Raw genomic sequence first — 22,009 nt, forward strand, 5'->3', positions numbered from 1 at the left:
TGTGATTTATACTGCCTGGCAGCATGGGCACTGCAGCAAGAAAGACAGATGGAAGGAGGGAGGAGAGGAGAAGGAGGAGGAGGAGAGGGGCTGGAGGGAGTCGCTGAGGGTAAGGGGGGAAGGGGTGTGTGTGTGTGTGTGTGTGTGTGTTTGTGTGGGTTGGGGGGGTAATAAAAAAGGAGAGATGAGGAGGATGGGGTCAGAAGAAAAAGAGGAGAGACAGAAGGAAGGGTTGAGAAAGGCAAAAGGAGAGAGAGGAAACAAAAAAATCTCCTTGCTTTTGTGGCGAGGAGCTCTCCCCTCATCTCCCTCTCTGCCACATCTTCACCTCTACATCTCTCTCTCTCTAATGAGTTATTGGCCCTGTCTGACTCAGGAAGAGAAGCCCCATCTCTCCACCAAACTGGCGCCCTGACAGCCTAAATCACCCTCCTTCCCCAACCCTCCACCGTTCCTCTACCACCCTTCACCCCTCTCCCCCCCGGGCGACTGGGACACTCCTCCTCCTCCTCCTCCTCCTCTTCTTGCCTCACGCCTGCCTGAGGTGTGTGAAATCTTCACGGCGGTCCCATTGATTGGGATGGGAGGCACTGGGGAGGGTGGGCGTTTGACGGGCTCAGGTCTGAGGCTATGAAGAAGACGAGGAGGTGGTTGCCGCCCACTAAGAGACAGCTCACTTACAGGGAACATGGAGGGGGGGGGGGATGCAGGAGACGGGTAGACAGAGGTGGTGGACAGAGGTGGTGGGGTTGTGAAATGGGAGGCAGGTGAAAGCCGGGAACAAGAGAAGGGGGTCTTGATGTTGAATGCAGGTGCATGCTCTGGATACATGTGTATAGGTGTGCGTGTGTGCGTGTGAGTGTGTGAGTGTGTGTGTGTGTGTGAGTGTGTGTGTCTGACACCTGCCTGCAAGTGTGGCGGTTGTGCTGTCTCTGCGCTGTAACATCTCTCTCTGTCCCCCAGCCGCCTGAGAGGAGATGAGCTGCCATGCTGACTGTCATTCATCCATCACAAAAGACAGCGCACATGCTCACACACAGACAGTCAGACAGACAGACAGACAGACAGACACGCGCACACACACAGACTCTCTCGCCCTGGGATACAAAGCTAAACAGGCTTTTTTCTGCTTTCATCTAAATGTCCATTTAGATAAAACACTTTTTTGGTTCCTGTCGATACATTTTTCTCTCCTACTCTCTTTCTGTCTCTACTCCCGACTATAACTGTCAGCAAAGTATTTTAGAGAAGGAATTGCCTCCCAAATTCAACTCTAAATGAGAGCAGGGACTGCTGAAACGACTTTAGTTTATTACCCCATTAATCTGTGGTTATTTCGCCCAGAGACGTCAAATTTGAGATTGAGCACTCATATCTGTCTGATTCCAAGCATACTGATATGTAATCTCAAAAGAGAAATGCACTATCAAAAGCAGAGAGGCATATTGGTATAATCTACTCCACAACTAGGGTCGGTTGTAACATTGCTTGGGGTTAATTGTAATGATCATAAAAAGTGTTCATTTTCTAATTAAATTCTAATTACTTTTGTCATTAATTTTAATGGGGTCATTTATAATGTCTCAACAACAGAACCATGTATGCAGCATGCCTCTGTGTGTTTTGAGAAAGCAAATATGGATGTATGTCTGCGTGCGTCTCTGGAGCTAAAATTGAAACAGCATGACACCAAATTAGAACCTCACTCTCGGGTAGCTGGTGTTTATCCCAAAATGCAGCGGCAGAGCACATGTCACTTTGTTTAATGTAAATGGAAATTGGAGACAAGCGTGGCAGCAGGAATTTGTTTGTCGAAAAACAACGTTTGTTTAGATTAGCATGGGGAGTTATGGTCTGGAACAACTGAACTGACATACACTGGCTAAATGCTTTCTAGCATGAAAATAAAGCAATTGTGGGTATGTTAGAGTTCATCCTAATGGCTTTGCTCAGAATGTACTGCTTAGGAAAGTATTATTTGTGGTTTTGAAGTATCGAAGATGATTTTCTTCAAACCCTTCATTTAAAAGGATAAGACGGGGTTTCATTCTATATTTTTAATATTATCAAGACCAACAGTGTCTTTCAATACCTAAATACCTGTGGCAGTCAGCTCCAGGCCTAAAAGCTGGCCCTCAGACATTAAGTTTCTTATTAAAAAAAAAAAAGTCTCCAAATTTCCTAAAACAGCTGAGCACTGTAGTTTTTAGCTAACATTCCTCAAACAGGAGTGAACTGTACATTTGTCAGGGACTATTTTCAGCTTCGGATTGATACACGTTTGTGAGTATCTACAGCACAGAACAGTGCATGTGAGGGTTTACTTAAACTACATGTTCACCATAATAAAGGAACATGTTACCAAGTGCCACAGTTTTGCTCATTTATGAGTTTTTAATGGTTTTTGGGCAACAATAGAAGTCAGTGGCACAGAGGAATCACCAGCTTTATCATGCAGCTTAACAGAACCATTTTATGGTTGGGGCTGAAGCTTGGAACATAGGCAACCAAATAAGTGTATTAGTTAACTAAAAATCACACACTCGACACACGTTCCATGATTCTGGGTCACTGAAGTATCTTTGAGGGTGTAGAGGTTCAACCTGTATATCCATGCTCAGTCCTTCCCTGTTGCTGAATTTGCCACCATTACAGAGGTGTCATATTAAAAAAAACTCTCTCTGGAGCTCCTCCTCCCCCTCTAGGCCCTGTTGGATCAGCACTTATGATCTCAGAAAGGTTAAACCGGCCTCCTAACGTAACAGCATTTTGAGGTGAAGGCTGCTTGGCCGATGACGAAGCCATGTTTTTGCTGCCGGTGAAGACGATAACACGGTTTAAGGGGATGAAGGTACATGATTATTTTCATGACATCACTGACCAATCAGCTGCAAACCTCTTGAGTAAACGTGTTTTAGTCACCGCTTGTTGCTTCCTTAGAACGTTGGAGCAGCTCCTTTATCGCCTGTCGCTGAGTTTTTATTTAGAAAGGACCGGCCCATGCGTTGGCTCTTATTTAAGCATCACAGTCAGTTGGCGCTGGAGTTGTTTTAGTTCGTCACAATTTATGACCGCTCTAATTGCTTGCCCATCCCGTCTCATGGCGCGTATCTGAGACCGAACAAACACGTGCTGCGATGTTTCTCCAACAGCTCGTCGTCATAGGCCTAACAGCCCTTACTGGCACGATGAATTTGATAAATCCCCTTATCGCCCCGGGAGACAATTAAAGCGCATGTGACAGGGGTCCCTATCTCCGCTCTCCTCCTGTAGTGCTTCATTTAGAAGCCATTTGTCTCCGCTATGGATTTCCTATTTTTAATGGCGCGCGTATGCAGGGGTCGGGGCCATGCTGAATAATAGATGCCTTTCGCTCCCTCTCTTTCCCTTTCATTCTCTCTCTCGCTCATTTCCTCATCGCCGGGCCCCACGGGAGGGTGTCGGTGTCACTCTGGAAACCAAGGTGCAGCACTCCTGGTGCTCTCCTGATTCTGGCAGGAGGCTATTCAATCTAGCTGGCTAGGCTTTTGGAGAAAGCCAGCGGCAGACAGGGAGCTGATATCAACGGGCACACGTTAACCCTCAGCCACCCCAGCCCCCCCTCCCCATTCTCCACATCTCCAGTAAAGGACGTTTATCACAGAGAGCGGGGCCGCTGCGCAGTGAGGTGATATATCGCCCTGGTCGAGCACGAATGAATAGACTAGTAATTATCCCGTTAAAAGGGTGGCCAGACAAAGAGAGAGCCTCACTATAATTTAAATTGTTTTGTTTCCCCCACAGTCGAAGCCGGGCCCGCTGACTGACATCACGGAATGGGAAAAGTGAGCCTATTTATAGCCTGAGACGTTCAGCTAATTGTAGAATTTAATAAGGTTTCTGGAAGAGTGAATTCTGTAAAAGCCATAGACCTGCACCTCCTTTCCAGTCTGCTCTTATATCTCCTTCACATCTCTGTTTGCCTCTGCAGCTCTGCTGGCTCCCATATTTCTCTCTGTATCTTCCACTTCCACCTATCCTCCCATCTTGCCATCCTCAATCCTACCATCTTCACTTTTTGTGTATCCTGACCTCTCCCCCACACCTCACCTCCCACCACACCCCTCAATTTTTCCTCCCCTCCCTCTTCCTGTTATCTCCTATCACATAAAATCTACCTTAGACTAATACTCCTCTCAGTTTGCTTGCGTGACTCTGATTGTGTGATTCTCGACATGTCACAGTGGCTTAAGGTGTGCATGGGTGTGTGTGTGTGTGTCTATGATTACAAGTGAAGATGCGTCCAAGTGTGTGTGCACGTGTGTGTGGGTGCATGTGGTCTCGTCTGGTGTGTGTGAGACAGGGGTAATTGAGCTCAGAGGGTTTTCTGTCTTTGGTGGCAGAGGGGAAATTGGAATCTTCAGAATCCATTAGAGAGACCCTCTCACAGTGTGTGTGTGAGTGTGTGTGTTTGTTGTGTATCTGTGTACATGCGTTTGTGTCATGTACTCATGTTTGTATAGCGGCAGACACCGAGAGAAAAGAGGCACGAGGAGTAAAGGAAAAGCTGCAACAATGTGCATTGCAGTGAACAGAGAGCATAAATACAAAATATTAAGTCGGAAATGAACTGAATGCTTGCTTTGTACTGAATGTGTCTCTGGGAGTCCCTAGTGTGTGTACGCTGGCTATCTGACACTAACTGACTGAGTACCTTCATAGACTGCAGGGGAAATGGGGAGAAAGAAGAGGAGGAAGGTGAGCGGAGAGAGAGGGGGAACAGCAGGTAGCCAGCAGCAGATGGTCTCAGGCTTCCTCCCTGCAGAGCTATCACTCCTTCTCTCTGCACTCCTGCCTCGTGTACTCTCCTGCATCACACGTCGTATAATGTATCACCTCACCTCAGCGTCCTTGGTCATGTGCAACATTTGCCTAATTTCCTGTCCTACACTTAACTAATACCGAACCCGCCTTCAGTTTGCAGGGTTTTGTGTGTTAACTTGATTTTTATCACATATTGTTCTCACTGTGAACAAATCCCATAAAAATACCAAAACCAACAATGAATTTATTCTACTATGCCGTAGATCTTTCCGTCTTTAAGCACTTGCACCGTAGCACTGAACATGTTTCAGTTATTTGTTCGAAAGTGATAACTCTACTAATATCTAGCTCTTTGAATTAACTAATAATATGAATGTAGTGCTGTAAATAATCATTAATATGTATTAATCCATGGCTGAAAATAGTGCCCAACAAATGCACAATTTGTCCCTGTTTGTAGAGGTTTGTTCACAAACACAGGGCGCTTTAAGAAATTATTTAGTCTAATTTAAAAATTAAACTATATTTGTGACCCAATTTCAGTGTATTCAGTAGAAGTGAGTGGTTCAGGGCCACAGATAGAGCAGAGAAGGGGTGATAGACAGAGAAATGCATTGTTCGTTTTTTTTTATTTCATGAGACAATATGAAAAATATAGAAGTCTAGTCTTATCTCCTAAAGCTTTGGCTCACAAAAATGTCAAAATCCCGCGCAAACCACATATTTTCTCAGTCACCTCTGCTGGTATCAAGCTGTGCAAATAGATTTGATTTGATATCCTCAGGTTTTGAGATATGGATGAGTTATAAATAAAAGAGAGAGAGAAAACATGAAATAAACTAAGAATGAACATGAAAACAAATGTACTTGTTTCCATACGAGACATGAGGGGTCACTGAATAGTTTGGTATGAAAATATGAATCATGTGCTGCATGAACCTCCAGGTCACCGCATATCAACCCCATCAGCATCAATGAGAGATTTTATATTAGATACCTCAAACACATAAACCCAATCCTGTCTGCACGGCATCATTTCTTTTATAATTGAGGTGAACTGATCCTTAAAACGAAACATTACACTCACATCTTTGTTTGCATGCACAAAATCTATTACATCTCATTTTCTCATTAGCCTTATTTGCAGATTACAGTACTGTGCAGCAATAATCCAAGTCCACTCTGTTTCTTACAGGATTTACATGGTTAACAAACAGCGAAAAACTTGTAAAATGTTACTTTCTTGTCAACTGAAGTGATAAGTGGGGTTTTGTTTAAGTTTGAGTTTTTGAGGGAAGCAAGCTTGGATCAATGCAGTCACACTGTTGGTACTTCAGTCACAGCTTCTTTAACATACAGCGTGTGTGGTTTTGTGTGTGTGTGTTTGTTTTAGGACATGCCACCATGTGTATAGAGTAGTCCTGGTTATGTCGCTAACTGTGCCTAAATTGATATGAAACTGCATTCATGCAGTGCAGTGGGGTTTGCATATGTATCTGCTTCAGTGTGTGTGTGTGTGTGTGCGTGTGTGTGTGTGTGTGTGTGTGTAATGATTAGCCTTCTCTTAATGGGAAAATAACGTCAGAGCCACTGGGACGTTTAATCCATCTGAGCTGATTCTGTTTCCATCACAGCTATTGATCAACTCCAGTGACAAATCAACAGAGGGGCTACTGTGTGTGTGAGAGAGAGAGTGTGTGTGGTGAGCGGAGCACCTTACGCAGCATTTTACTATGTCACAATCCAAACACCTAATGCAACAGTAGACTCCAATAAGGTGCTTTCCTTTCTCTTTCTTCTCGTTCAATCTTTCTCTCCCTTATTCCTTCATTTATTTTCCATCTCTTCTTCTACTCTTGGTTTCACTCTGCTTTCCTCCTCACACTCATCTTCCCTCCATCCCTCCATCCCTCCCCTCCCTACTTCTCTCTCTCTCCAGTTGTTAAGTGGTATTGGCTTTAAAGGGGCAGCAAATCAGTTGCTGATTAATACTGAATTTTTGGGGCCATTTGTCTGCACCATTGCCCCTGTCTGTGAAACCCTCCCCTTCTTTTTTTCTCCCTCCCACTCCTCCTCCTCTCTCTCTACCACTCCTCTCGTTCTCCTTCCCTCGGCGGTGATGAATGACCGGCCGATTGCCGAGGGATTAGAGTCGTCACGGTTACCTGTGCCTTGACAAAGTGGTCCTGATTGGTGACCAAGGCACTTCAGGGGGGGGGTCACATCTCAGAATGGACTAATGTGTGTTCATGTGTGTACGTGTAGTCAGTTCCAGCTGAAGTTGTGTGTGGTCTGTATATGTACAGGCAGGGTTAGTGTACACAGTTTATCATGTTTGTTGCTGTGATTAGAGGCAGGGCACTGCCGTGTATGTGTGTGTGTGCATTTGACTGGGGCAGCGGTGAGCTCCTACCATCCTGAACGCTGATTCTGTGCGACAGAGATTGGCGAGGTCCCGGCAGCGATGTGACCACACTGACACCCGAGAACCGGGTAAACGGGTGCTAGTGGACACTGATGAATCGGCACTCGGAGGAATCGAACACGGGCCTAATCAGCACATGGATCCCCCTGCAGCAACATTTTTCAGTTTTGTCCGGCCTTATCAGGTGCAGCTCGTCAGCTATGTCAGATCCCATTGGTACCGCCCCTCTGTCACTTACACCCATTGGTGATTAGGTGCATTACAGATTATCAAGCAGGGGCTGCGATTGCTGCAGGGGTCCTGTGTGTTTATAGTTAAGTGTGCGCAACTTAAGCTGGATGACGTGACGTGTCTCTGATCACCTTCAAAACAGCTGTTTTTGACATTTAGGTTGTACGGAAGATGAGGTCATCAGCTGGGAGAGGTGGCAGTTTGTTTGACTTCAAACATCATGAGCACATGAGGCAAACAACAGCTCAGAGAGCCAACAGGAAGCTGCTGAAATATTAAAAAGGAAAAGACAGCTGTCGAACGTCTATGCTAAGACAAAGACTCGCTGAATGGTCTGATGAGTATGAATGATATGAATCATATGCTATGACCTTCACGGTCACCAGATCTCAACTGAACACCGATGGGAGATTTGTGGCTGAAGCATTATTAGACAGTGCCCTCCATCACCAGATGAGGTAATTTGATTTGGAATAATGCTGTTCATCAATCCATAGAATTCCAGAGATTTGTGGAATCTGCACTAATGAGCATTGAGGCTGTTTTGGTGGCTCATGGTGGCCCAGCATGTTACTAAAGTAAGTGTATGCTTGAAACTGGTTTGTGCGACGTGTGATCTGACGATGTCTGAAGGCAAAAGTATTTAAAGGGCAAAATTGAAAGGCAGGGAGGTGAGCCTGCTGTTGTAGAGAGGTGAGATGAGTTAAGTGTTCAAATGGGAATAACAGTGCACTGTTTCAGACAATCCATAATCAAAGGAATTCTTAACATGGCATTAGTTTGGGTCCATGAAAAGTGATCGATGTGACAGAGAATTTCAAATATCTCTTCTTGTCTCACCTCCACATCTGTCCAATCATTGTGATAGACACGTAATAGTCGGATTGTCTGAAAGTTGCATTCAGACAAGGCTACTGACCCTAACCCTTGAGACAATTTGCACTGTTTTTTCCATTAAAATGTCACCTGGTTATATCTTTCGAAGATTAGCATGGTGGTATCATACCAGGTGGGGACCTCAGAAACTGTATTTACACATGATGGAAAACATTTTTTAGGAAAAAAAGGCAACGTATTTACTTTGAAAAGCGTATTATGAGCTGTCTCACCCAGTCACCAAAGGGCCCTGCTTCATTTTTGGTCAATGTAGTCAGGGCAATGTTACTTTGCTGTGCTTTCAACATTGTGTTAAGAATACACGTGTTTACTACATCAGCATCTGTTTTGTCTGCAGCCAATGTTCTGTATGTAAAAACTGATGGCAGTGCCTATAGAGAGCAAGTGCAGCTCTGCGATAACTAAGTGATCTAATTGCAGGTAATTGGTTTAATTATGTTCATAACAACTCTACAAGGATCAATAGGAAGTTGTGATCCCCCAGAATCCCAGCCACTCTCAGCAAACACATCCGTAGTCACCTACATCACCTTGTATCTACCCCAAGGCGTAGACTGTGTTCATGATCATTTCGCCAATTATTTTTAAACTTCCTCTGATCGCAGCTACAGCAAGTAAAAAGATCCTGCTACCTTGAAGTTGAAACTTGTCTTGAAAATGCTCCTTCCTTCTAGGGGATCAGGATTTCCTGATGAGACTTGCAAAAGGAAGGAGAGAAGACTTCGGGGGCCTTTCTCTGGTGGGTTTCTCTGAGAAGCTGTCAGAGAGGGGGATCCTGGGAGGAGCAGGAGAAGATCCCTCCTGTCCCTCCGGGCTATGGAGGGATGAAGGATGGAGAGATGAAGGGATGTGTAGTTTGGTTTGAAGAAGATTGTGTCAGGGCAGTAGAGGCTGAGGAAGAGCCTTGACTAATTATAGTCATCTATTACAGACACAATTAAAACCTGGCTAATTTACTGCAGCCCGACGCTCGCATACCCAGCTGATTTATACCAGAGCTCAATGACACCCGGAGGACATACTCTCACTCTCTCTCTCTCACACACATACACACACACACGCACAGAACATGAACGAGGAAGGGAAGACACACACACACACTGATTCGTCTGTGTCTTTCTTTGTCTGCATCGGCCTGTACTAATAATGTGTCTGATTGTTGACACAGCACAAAGATTCAGAAAACTTACGGGTCCACCTTCATCTTAAGACCTGGTCAAACCAGCATTTACAACGGCAAAATTTCACAGAGAAATCAATTCATTTCAACAGAATCATTGCAATCAGTGGATTTGCATGTGGGCAAATTCGCCCCATAACATCTATAGACTGTCTTCCTTTGCTATTGTAGCTTATTAGCTATGTTGCACCACACACTTTCATTTAACCTTCCTTGGTCATAGTATAAACTAGTCCACAAATTAGGAATGGTTATGAGACAAGAGTCAAGGGTATAAATGTGTGTGTTATTAAGTTATTGCTCCCATTATTGTAAACGGGTAGCGTAAAGGAAGCAGTTAGCAACCTCGTTAGCTCTGAGAGCTTTTTCCTTGTACAATTAAATCCTTTAATGAATAAAATGCTGTAAAGTGCAGAGCAAAAATGACCAGGGAGGAGTTAATGTAACAGCGCAGAGAACATCAAAGGAATGGCTATTTTAACTGACTGTATCGCATGTAATCGGTCAGCTCGCCATGTACAGTTGTTCACCAGCTAGCATCACGTCACCGAGCTTCTAAAACCAAATACTTTGGGAAGGCATGGGGATGAGTTTTGACTTTTTCTCTCTGGCAGCAGGAAAAGCACAGGTGTAACTAATAATAAGGTTAATGATGGTGGCGTGCACAAAACCAGGACCTTGCACCTGGCTCATTTAAATGGAATGCAGCCGTTGTTAATGATTATCACACCTGTGCTGATATGACATGTCAAAATGTCTTCCATGAAACAGGCTCATATAGACACACATGAAAACAGAAACGCTTTTTAAAGCTCTGAAAAGTCCAGTGCCGCTGCCTGTTTTTCTCCAGCTCTTCCTATTGTTACATCATTCTCTCTGCCATGTGTTTGTACAGTGAGGTAAGCAAGACTTTATCTGCTGGCCCCAACAGTATGACCTGTGTGTACTGGCACTCACTTTGAGTCAACCACCCCCCTCACACACACCTAAATCACACACACACCTACAGGAAAAATCACAACACAGTGTGTAAGTGAGAGGGAGAGAGGGGGGCGAAAAGAGATATTGAGAAAGGGAAACAGGGATGTAAGGTGAGAAAAGAAAGAGTGGAAGAGAGAGAGAGCAATATGTCAGCAATTTTCTCGGCCCTCCAATGGGTTGCCAGGGTGTTGGGTTGCTGCGGTAACCAGGCTCCGCCTACTGCTACGATAGGTTATGTCTGTCTACATTGGCTCCTCCCTCGCATTTATCAATCAAGGCAAAATCCTGACATGAGACCCACCCATCTGGTTGCTCTGCCAATGGAAATCTCTCTCTCTCTCTCTCTTTCTCTCTCTCTCTCTCTCTCTCTCTCTCTCTCTTTCTCAGATAGCAGCCCCTCAGGTGATGCGGCACTTTAAGGGTTAAGTCGGCAGCATGCTGGATCTCTGCAGAGGTGACAGATGCTTCCTATCCCACCCAGCACCACAGGGGAACCGGAGACACTCAGCATACCAATGAGCCACCGTCTGATACACACACATGCACACACACGCCAACATGCACACACAGGCATAAATATGCATATGTGAATGCACACACAGAGATCACAAACGTATCCAAACAAACGCACCCTTACACATTCCCAGATGCATACACTTTGTACCTGCTGGGGTATATAAAAGATGTCATATTTATGATAATCATCTGCATGGACATCATTTGAACATGCTTCGTACTAAAGCAAATAGATGAGCGTGGCTACCCTTCCAGCAGGAGTCAGGCAGATGTGATCCTTTGTCTCAAAACATGACCTGCTATAGAGGGCCACTGCACACAGCTATACAGTAGGAGGCACACACGCACACACACACACACACACAGTCGCATAAATGCACACATGCATGCAGATAAATTCAAACATATGGTAGAAACACAGTATATGCACACAAGCAGACGCACACACGCACTATAAAAGTGACAGCTGTCGTTATGATGGAGCACTCGGAGAAGGGGAAGTGAAGGCTTAGCCACCGCTCAACATGGTGTCGAGAAGACCTGCTATTCATTTTCAGCTTAATATGTTCCAGCCCATTGGAAAAACATTGCAGCATATAATGTAAGCAATTTCATATGCGCACACCACCTCTCACAGCTTTCTCTCTGAAGTGCCGGGGCAAAATGAAGAGACCAGATTTAGCTGATGGTTGACTGACTTCAAAAATAACACACAGCCTGGGAGTGTGTGTGGGTAGATGGCTGCATGCGTTTGTGTGTCCGCATAAAAGCATTTGCATTTTAGCTTATATGGCTAGGCCTCTGTGTGTATGTGTATTTGTGTGTGTGTGTGTGTGTGTTAATTAAACTGGTGCCATCCATGTCTCTGTTCTGCATCTCTGCACATCTAGCCTCCATCGCAGCATCACTAGATTGTGGCGTTTATCCGCCAAAGCAGCAAAGATGATCAGCACAGTGACACTGGATGAATGTCTCTACCGTCACACATGCAAATATGACATAAACATACAACACACACAAACACTGTTGCACACACACACTTCCAGCCTTGCCATTTGAGACACCAAAGAAGTCGTTCTCTCTTGGAAAACAAACCATTAGTTTACATGTGCACGTACGCACATTGCCACGATGAATAAAATCGTCTTTCTCGCTGGCAAAAAATGCTCACACGCACACACGCATACATGCGCGCGTACACAAACAAGCACAGTGAGCCCCAGACGGTCCCCTAGCATCTTTATATGGGTAAATAAATGGTGTGCTTGGCAGTGGGTAAATGCATGTGCTCCCAGCCTGCGGGCCCAGATGGCAGCACAGTCGTTTGCTTTACCTTGTTTTGTTTAATTACTACAATCAACTCTCTATTCCTTCAATTAATCACCACCAACCTGTTCCATTAGTCTCTCTCTCTCTCTCTCTCTCTCATGTGCACACAAACCACAGAAGCTACACAGCTATGTGCACACATCAAATATAGAGACATGGCAAATACACTAAGACATGTTAATATTAACAGAAACCACAAGGAGGGCATTAATGTAAATGCCACACACGCATGCGCGCACGCACGCCCATGCACACACACAAACACACACACACAGCATTTACAGCTGTGGCCCCTGTCTAGCTATTAGCATTTTAAACGATTCAACTTTACATGAACTTCATGAGTGGAAAAAAATGTAAAAAGAGAAAACAAGCAGCTGTGGCACACAGTGATGGGATGGAGAGACGGAGAGGGGGGAGGTGTGGAGCGTCAAGGCAGCGTGGAGGTGGCTGACAGCAGCCGGGCACGCGAGAATAACGGGGCGGAAAGCACTTCATTACGTCCTTTTATTCCGTTATAATCACCGCGCGGCCATCACTCCTCGGCGACACCGGGGCCCAGGCACTGACACGAGGATTGATGCACCGGAAACGCGGGGCTCCTGCAACACAATAAACAACACCATTAACCAACGTGGCCCCGTCGACGCCGTAAACAGTTCATATTAATTACAGTCTGCCCGAAGCGCGCCTCCGCGTTGCATTTAACCCGCCCTAATATGACGACAGCCAAGAAGACAGTCAATTACACTTTTATATGTAAATGATCGCGGATGCATTTTCAGCAGCTTGTAATGAAATTAGATAGAATCAATTTGAAACACAAAGCGAGGCAGAGATGAATTGATGTACAAGCAGGCCCAAGTAATTTTATCGTCAGCCAACGAGGTACATTTACTCCATGTAAACACTTTATACACACTTTAGAAATTGGCTTTGCTCGAGCACTTAGTGAGTGTCTTATATAGGTCGTTTGCGTGTGTGTTGTTGTTGTTGCTCATGGTGAGGTATATGGGAAATCACTGATGCATCCCTATTAAAATAGACCTAATCACAGTTTAAAATGGCCTATCAACACATTACAGTGTTAATTTAGTGGGGGACCTTAGGAAATGGGATCTCCGGGTCTGCGTTAAGGTTTCGGTTACCAAAATGTGACATTATGGCCCAATTAATGCGTATTGGGAACTTGATCCCAACGCGCCACCATCCTGTCAGGTGGATGAGTGAGGCAGCCACGGTTTGTGTCCTGCTGCCATCTACAGCTCGAGGTCGGTACATCCGCTTGGACTTCTTTTCGACGTGATGTTTGGCCAGTCGTCTTGCACACATTTTCCTACCATTTTATTCAAATCTTCGACTTGTCAGCTTTTTTGTGAATTATCATTATTGTTTGATCGTCATGTTTTCATGTTTAACTTATTTTCTTATGTTTTCTTGATAGCCCCCTTTCACTGAACACATTTTGACATGTCACAATAGGAAAAGCACAGCTGTAAATAATAAAAATCAATAAAGGCTGAGTTCTGTTTAGCTGCTACACTTTCAAGGTCCTGGTATTTGCATGCATGCTGGCTCACTGTCACACTGTCAGGACTTACTGGGTCACCTGAATAGAACAGAGTCATTGTTAATGTCATTGTAAAGCATTTTCTCTCAATACTAATAATCAAATAATAATGATAAGGATAATAATACTAGCGAGTATCAGCATTAAGAAGTAGTAATGAATAAAAAGAAAGCAGTGCTTCTACCTTGATCATTATCACAATAATCACCACTATAATCTCTATTTGTTGCTTGTAAAGGTGGTCACATGGGAACCTCATCTTATTTAAATGTTGGATTGTTTGCAATAGTTAAGAGCCTGACTATAGTTTCCATGTTAATTTGTGGTGAAAATAAATACATGTATGTATACATATGACCTATTAATCAAACAGAAAGCTGGCGGGCGGTTAATTAAATTACATTAATGTGATGCAAATTATACAGAATTCAGCTTCTCTTCATATGACCCCCCAAAAAATGAGAGATTCCCACAATGTGTTGATGCTAATCAAACTGCAGTTATAAGGGTTTAGACACAGCAAAGTTTACTCTGCTTGTAAACTGTTCTTGGACAGTTTCTCAGTTCCTGCCTGGAGAGGAAGAAGACTCTGTAAACAAAGATCATCAGCACACATCTATCAAACCCAGTATTATTTTGTGTGGAGAAATATCTCTGATTTCCAGTTAGTTTCATGGTCACAAACATGGTACAAGCTAAAATGCTTGAAATAAAGTCAGACTTTCTGTCTGTAATGATTTACAAGCCTACCTCCCCAACGAGCTCTGAGCAAAGGTATTTTCTGTGTGCACTTTGGCCACATAAAAGCAGCTATATTCACAGAAAATACAGGAAATGGATTAACCTACTCAAACCCTTATATGATCAAAACCATTAAGAGTCTGAAATCCATTCCAATGGAATGCAAAAGATAAAATTAAAGTGCATTAAAACTGCAGCTTATGTGTACTCAGGACTCCCAAAAGGTAATGCACAACACAAACTCTGCAACACTGCCTTCTTACATAACCTTCATTGCTGCACAGTGATATCAGGCTGAAACAATGCAATGATTTTGTGTCACGCTATCTTCAAAGTGATTGTGTCCATTCTCAGATGGATTGAATAGTAGGGAGGAGGCTTTTGTTTGCTTGTGTTATAAACAAACTGTAAAATGATCCAGCATAAAGATGCATCTCAGACCAACACCATCCCTCTCACTATTAACAAGATCTGTAAATATTGTGATGTTGGAGCTGGTGAAAAAAAGCTCATGTCAAACATTTTTTGAGCAGAATGCGATGGGGGTGACAGCTTACATTATGAGCTCTTGGTTACTTCCTCCCTTGTTTTTCATTCTCTCTGAAATCTTCATCCCTCTCATTTCCACTGAATCAAAGTTTGATTCAAAGAGGAGAAATAGAGATCCAACATAAGATGGAATGCAACCACAAAATGAACTGTCACTGTCCACCTCTGCAGACAGCAACACAGTCTTTGGTCAACATCACTGTGTTCAACTCATGCAAACATAATGTGGCCTTGGCCTACATGTGCAACCTCCAGTAAGAGGCAGTCACTCCCGCTGTCTCTGCTTTCTTCTGTCACTCACACACACTTAAAACCTTTTGCCTTTAGCACTGTTAAACTCAGGATATGAGTCCTGGGTCGGTGCAATAAAACCAGGCCAATAAAACCTCCTTCAGTTTCTCCTGCTCCTGCAGCTCCTTCTGTTCTCTGTACATGCACATATATGTGTGTATGTACTGTCCATATGTATGTGTATATGTGTGTGTGTATATACATGTATGCTCTGTATATATGTATTTATGTATGAACGTTATAGAGTATTTACTGAATGTATGTAGTAGTCTTTGTCTATTTATCTATCTACCTGTCCTGTACATATGGCATGTAAATTGAAGTAATCTCATGGCTCAGGTAATAGTTGAAACAATACAGCTGTTGTACTTCCACTGACCAGAATGTAAACCTGATCCACAGCTCACTTGCGGATATTTTAGTTGTAGATCTCACTCAAATCAATCTACAATGAGTCAGCAGGTGCAGGGTTTTAGCGTTTTGCCCAATGACACTCAAGCAGCAGACATGTCAAATTCAGGGAGCAAACCTCACACCTTACGGACACACCGCGGTCTTTAAATGCTGCAGTTTAAAGCTACGTAATAACTCTCTACTCTCCTTTAGAGGAATATTTCCAAAATGTCGACATAGGACTAAATACCAACATGAATATTAAGAACATTTTAGAGAGAATTCATAGGAGATACAAAATATTATAATAAGCTAATAACACTCAACATTGATTGCTGCATGGGAACAGTGGGGATAAAATGGGCATATTATGTTGTAATGATATTATGGTGATTCTGACATTTTAAAAACAAATCCTTGTTATAGATTCTTCACCCACTGCTGAGTTCTTACAGGATTGGTAGTCAAAGAATACAGACCTTCAGCACTCACATTTTATGGTGTCATTGCGTTTATCCGTCGGTAGATGGCAGACTTGAATGAATTATTCTTGCAGGAAACAGAGGGGCGCGCCCGGAGCCTCAGGGAGCGCGCAGCCGCCGACTGCCTCCTGCTTGGATATTCCGCCTCCGTGCGTCGTCTGGCCGCCGTGCCGTGCCCGGGTGAAGAGTTCATGGTGCGGGCTCGTCGGCGGATGATGCGAGGCCCATGTCGGAGTCTAATCTCATTTTGCAGCGCGGTGAGAGCGACATGTTATATTACTGGAATCAGTGAGGGGACCTAAAGAAAGCATGCCAATAAACAAAAGTAACGGGCAGCCTCTCATTTATAACTATTAGGAACACTTAACCTTATGGTCAGGTTATGGTTATAGATAAATCCACCAGCCATTTACTGCAACGTTTTATTGAGAGGCTCCACACTGAATCATCGGTATTAGATTTTAAAAATAACAGATATTTTATTGAGCCTATTTGCATCTTTTACTGTCCCCTGCAACTTATGATGAAATAGACGTACTAAGCTCTTGTGGCTCGACACACACACACACACACACACACACACACAGTCAAGTTATTTCACTGTTAATGTACTGTTGATCAGACTGTTATAAAAAAATCACTCTGCAATACTCAGTGCACCTGTTCCCTGATTCTTTCATCCCAATAAAAAGCCCTCCATCTCTCTCTCTCTCTCTCTCTCTCTCTCTCTCTCACACACACACACACACACACACACACACACACCATAGTGTCGCAGCCAAACAGGGTTTGCTGTGTCCTTCACTGTAAAGATGCACTTGAATGATAATGGCCAGTAGGGAGCACTCAGTGCGATCATAATGACCTCCTATGAGTTATATCAGAATTTGTCCATATGAATCATGTTTGTGCATCATATGCATTCATTTAGGATGATAAAGACCATTTTTTGTGTTGCATCATAGGTGTCTTGTGGTATGCGTTGTTGTGCAGTGGGAAGAGGCGAAATTGCTTCAGATAGCAGAGTAGCAGTAGCCATTTTCAACAAGCTGTTTTAGTTGTAACATCCCGCAGTCAGATAGATATCTCTGATTTTGATGCAACATGCTTTGGCACAGAACAGCAAACCGTTGCACAAAAAAGCTGAAGGATTAGAGCGAAAGGGGATTTAGTGACATTTTGAAAAATGAGCATCATATGTCATCAGATAGCTCTTGCTGAACTCTCCCTCTGAGTCAAAAGAAAATATTTGCATTCTTCTAAAAAATATGCAGGGCAAAAAAGACTCACAGAGCTGGATGCTACTGCACTTGCAGAAATACTGTAGCTTTAGTTGTCTGGGTATTTATCTCCACTAACATAAAAATGTTAATTTTAATAAAGTGGAAAAAATATTCAGTACCGTGTATGAATTGAGGAGGAAAAGTAACTTCTCTCCCTATAAATCCTTAAACATTAAATCCTTCCAGTATCAAATCTGATGCTTTGCCACCACTGATAAGAACCAAAGTTTCACTCTCATTTCAAAATCCTCAGAAGTTCATGTCATTATGACCGTTTTGTATTTACAGTGACTGAGGTGTTGCACAGAGAGAAGTCACAGAGGAGAGAAGAGGGTTTTCCTATTCACTGTTTCTGCTGTTCCACATTTCCACCAGTAGTTGGCAGCAGAGGACTAAAGCTGTGCATCATGGCTTCATCCCAATACTCTCTCACACCTCTTCTGCTGCTCACATCGCCTGCATCTTCATCTCTTTTGGCAGCTTTTATATGAGTCTAAGTTGCATATATTGCTTTATGCAACTAATTTATTTGAGAGTTTGTGTAACACATTATTCTGGAATTGATTGTAATGTTACTGTATAATTTTGCTACAATTATGTGGAATGTTGTGTTAGCAGAAAATGAAGGCCGAGAAGCATTCATGATCCAGTAGGTAATATATTTCGTTAAACTAACACCACATTGCTTGAATAAGAACTGCTATTCCTCTTCCTCTCTAGCGAATAGGCTAATGCTAACACACACACACACACACACACACACACACACAGCAAGCGAATAAGAGAACGAGACAGACACTAAAGGCTGTGCTGCATGTGTCACCAGTCTGACCCAGACTGCACTTCCTGCTCACCAGACAACTATCACCCTGTAGTGACATATGCACACACACACACACACACTTGCACAACGGCAAACACACACTGGCAAGAGAGCCGACACCAGATGGAGGAGCTGACATAGACGGAGCTGATAACGGGGTTACCCTCATCAGTCCCACTTACACCCTGATGACTATGGGCCTCACACGCGCGCACGCACACACACACACACACAAGTAAGAGTGTTATCTGTGGTCATGGGCCCCTGCTCGCGTCACACTCCTGTCCCCTTATCAGCACCTCTTTGCCCTGAGTTGTATTGCTCATCCTCCTGAGAGAGACGCAGAGACAGTGAGACAAAGTGTGTGTGTGCGCATACAGTACGTGTGTTTGTGGAGAAAGGGGTAGATGTGTGGATGCCTGGTGAAGTGATGGAGGGAGGAAGTGTGGAACGATAGTGCGGGTGCAGAGGGCAGCAGACAGACACCCAGCCTGCCGAGAGAGACGTTGTGAGAGAGGACGGCGAGAGAAGCTGCAGAGGATGTGCAGTCTGATTACTGAGGTGAAAGTGTTGCCAGCCAGATGTGCTCCACCTCTGTATGTCTCCCTTGGTTCTCCTGTAGTTTCGCTCTAATTCTGTCTCTCCGCAGCAGTCTGTGCTCGGTCTTTTCTCACTAACTTTGACTCCTGGCCCTTTGCTCGGTTCTGTATCCTTCCTGCTGCAGGGCCCCTTCTGCCCTCACCCTCTTTCACAGCTGCTCTCACTCATCTGCTGTGTCCTCGTCCCTTTTTCTGTAACCACCTCGGACTTTCCAGTTAAAGGAAAGACATGGGAAGCAAGACATCAGGGAATAGAGCATCTGCGCCTGTTTTTGCTGGGTGGAAAAGGTAGTTGTCAGTTGCGTGAGCATGTTCTGTGCAAGTCTTTTTTCCACTTCTTCTACCTCTGAAAATCCAGCTCGTCTCACGCCCACCCTCCACCTCCCGCCTCTCTCTGACCATTTAGCTCTAACAAGTGCTCTCATAGTTAATGAAATTTTCCTGTCTCTGCTCAAATTTCTGCAATTAATCTTACTGTGCCTACTCCCACTTCTCATCCTCTCACCTCTTAATAACACCTCCTCCCCTCCTCTCCTCAGAGCAACAAGAATTCCTGCCTTCCTCTCGCCCATCTCTTCTCCATCTTTCCCTCTTTCTCTCTCTCTGTCCCCACCCTCCCTATTTTAATTTGCTTGTGTGTAATCATATGCACAGGAGAAGAGGCGAGGAGGAGGAAGAGGAAGAGGAGGAGGAGGAGGGCTCGGCCAACATTTGCCTAAGGCTCCGCAGCCTGGATCGATAAGTGGTCTTAAGTTTATCTGATTTTTATCAGCGGAGCCGACAGGGGGGCAGGTCGATGGGCTGTGCCCGCGTCAAGTTGACCTTTTCAGGGACGACGGCGAGAAAGCTACCCCTGGGACCCCCACGGTCCCCTGTCACCGTCTGACTGGCACAAGTCTGTTGCGCTCAACAACAAAGTCTGCAGAGATGTCTATATCAGCGCTCAGCATGGCTGACAGGGCCTGGCTGTTGTATTTATAAACTGTCCTTTGGCCGTGACACTTTGCCAATGATCGGGCCCTAATTTATGCAGGCAAATCTCCTTGGTGCAAAAATGAAAGCTAATGGAGTCATTAGCCGCTAATTCGAGCCGGGATACCTTGTATAAATTGGCTTACTTTGTAAAGCCCTCCCCCGATAATACCCCTCACCCCACCACCCTCCCCTTGTCTCTCTCTCTCTTTCATCTCTCGCACAACATCATACACACTCCGAGCACACACATTATTTTAGTGCCTAAATGGTTGATGGTGTGTGTTTGTTTAATGGCCTGTGAGGCAAGATATCTAATGTGTGTGTGCTTGTGTGTTTCCACCTCTATAGCCGTGTTACATAAAATATGCACACTCAATGTACCAGAGAGGTTACACCGAAGAAGCGCATGTGTTTGTGCGTGAGCATGTGAGTCTATGTGTGCCCGCGTGTTGCCATCCTGCCGTCGAAAGCTGTTAGTGCTGATGTGTTATTGTGCCGCCTGATGGCTGATTATGACATTAAATGTTTATGAGCATTGATCAGCAATAGCCCCAAAGTGAGAGCCATTTCATATCCTCACTGGCCACTGCTTAACGGCATACTGATGGATGCACAATCATCTCCAATAGGACGCAGGGAGACCTGCACACGCTGCATATATAAACACATGCACATATTCAAACACACACACAAACACACACACATACAGGCTCATAGACACATACAGAGACGTGTGTGCATGCTCTCAGAGTTATACATATAGATTAGATGCTTCATTTTAACCATTAGATCTGAAGTTTAAACACTTGTGATGATCTTTTATTTGAGCGGTAATTATGAGGATAGAATCAGGCAGAGAAAAATTATAGCTACAACAGCTACGTACGTTTCTGCAGGTGAGTCAAAAACATTACATGACTGGTTGAGCTGTCATTTCCTTTCCTCGTTCTGTTCACATCTCTACATCTTGTGCTCAACTTTTTAAGAGCATCAATTTAAAAGCAGGACTGGATTGTTAGTGGTCGCTACACCCACATCACCAACCGCACAGGAAGTATAAAGGCAGGAAGACACCACTCTGTCCAGTTTCCTTTGTTGAATGTGTAGTGCCAATATTGGACCAACAATTAGTTCCAACACAGGAACCCACATTAGTGTGTGCTTTATGTAGTGAGGATGCAAAGTTAAAGTGTGGAGGCAGCAGTGGTGGATGGGCTTTTAGCATATTTGACTTTCATTCATGATCTTTCCCTAACCTTAAACAGGTGTTATAGCTTGTTAACCATAACCATTCCTTCACCAGGGTTTATTCGCCATAACTACAACCCTCGCCTAACCGTAGACATACTGTAGTTGCCTTGCAAAAAATATTGCAGAAAGTCAGTATTTTCATCATTTTGGCGTTGGAAGTACAAAACACCAGTGAGCATATTCTCGGATATTAAAGAATCTTCCAAAGTTGAAAGTCTTCAGTGTTCTTGTTTGGCAATACAGTTTACCTGCATCAGTTTTGTCTGTTTTTTTTACACTGGTTTGTCTCCACCTGGATACATGTATACACGTTGGTTCCAAGTTGAACAGGACTAAACTTTAGCAACAAAAGACGGACATGGACTGGAGCATATTTAATAGCCTCCAGAGATACCAGGAGAGCAATTCTGACCCTACTATAGCATGCTGTATGCAGAAGTGCCAGGAATAGCATTCAGATAGTTTTAGTTTTTTCTGCTAGTGGTAGTGGCCAGTGGTGGAATACTGTGGCAGCAGTGGGCAGCTCCCAGGTGTGGGCATGTCTAACTGCAGTGCTGTGAAGCGGGGCATAGCTGAAAAAAGGAGCATGCACACTCAGCAAAGTCCTTCCCAGGATAAAAGAAAAACTTGTCCAAAAAGAAATCTGTGATTCTGACTTATTTTAGTAGACTTCCAAATGTTTCAGTGGAT

The sequence above is a fragment of the Chelmon rostratus genome, chromosome 16 (genome assembly GCF_017976325.1).
Source record: "Chelmon rostratus isolate fCheRos1 chromosome 16, fCheRos1.pri, whole genome shotgun sequence".
Classification (NCBI taxonomy): Eukaryota; Metazoa; Chordata; class Actinopteri; order Chaetodontiformes; family Chaetodontidae; genus Chelmon; species Chelmon rostratus.